This window comes from Trypanosoma cruzi (assembly GCF_000209065.1).
Source record: "Trypanosoma cruzi strain CL Brener chromosome Unknown tcruzi_1047053427009, whole genome shotgun sequence".
In the NCBI taxonomy this organism is placed as follows: domain Eukaryota; phylum Euglenozoa; class Kinetoplastea; order Trypanosomatida; family Trypanosomatidae; genus Trypanosoma; species Trypanosoma cruzi.
This window is the reverse complement of record NW_893731.1, coordinates 1-775: the sequence shown is the minus strand read 5'-3', so window position 1 is coordinate 775 and position 775 is coordinate 1. Positions and strand designations below refer to the sequence as shown.

Genomic DNA, 775 nt, shown 5'->3' with positions numbered 1-775 from the left:
CTCTTCCGTGGCTTGCCTGTCGCCGGCGGGCGGGCGGCTGCGCATCGCGTGGCGCGTCGCCGGGTACGACCATACTTGGCCGAGTGCACCACATCCCGTCCGATTTGTGAAGTTAAGCGGCCACAGGCCTCGTTAGTACGGCGATCAGTGATGGCGCTGGAACCCGGGGTGCCGTACCCTTCCCACTATTTTTTTTTTTTTCCGCCACCGCGCGCCGCCAGTCGCTTCTTCACCGCGCCGGGGCGGGCGGTGGGTGGGCTCTCCGAGCGCGCGGGCGCCGCAGCAAAAAAGAAAAATTACTGACGCAGTTTCCGCGCCACATGTGGGGAAGCGAGGCGTCCGGAGGCTTCATGGCAAAATCCGGAAAAGGGCCTGCGGAGCTTCATTTTTAAATTTGTTCTTGCCTTTTTTCCTACCGTTTTTTTTTCTATTTTCATCATCTCCCGCGGCTCTTCCGTGGCTTGCCTGTCGCCGGCGGGCGGGCGGCTGCGCATCGCGTGGCGCGTCGCCGGGTACGACCATACATGGCCGAGTGCACCACATCCCGTCCGATTTGTGAAGTTAAGCGGCCACAGGCCTCGTTAGTACGGCGATCAGTGATGGCGCTGGAACCCGGGGTGCCGTACCCTTCCCACTATTTTTTTTTTTTTCCGCCACCGCGCGCCGCCAGTCGCTTCTTCACCGCGCCGGGGCGGGCGGTGGGTGGGCTCTCCGAGCGCGCGGGCGCCGCAACAAAAAAGAAAAATTACTGACGCATTTTCCGCGCCACACTGTG

At 61.5% G+C, this 775-nt stretch overlaps 2 non-coding genes across 2 annotated transcripts; both read right to left on the bottom strand.

Moving 5' to 3' along the window:
• Positions 1-61: 61 nt before the first annotated feature.
• Positions 62-171, bottom strand: Tc00.1047053427009.20. Its single transcript, XR_008254277.1, has one exon. It is a non-coding gene; the product is annotated as a 5S ribosomal RNA (M5) (ribosomal RNA).
• A 339-nt stretch (positions 172-510) lies between these two features.
• Positions 511-620, bottom strand: Tc00.1047053427009.10. The gene has a single exon (XR_008254276.1). It is a non-coding gene; the product is annotated as a 5S ribosomal RNA (M5) (ribosomal RNA).
• Positions 621-775: the final 155 nt, after the last annotated feature.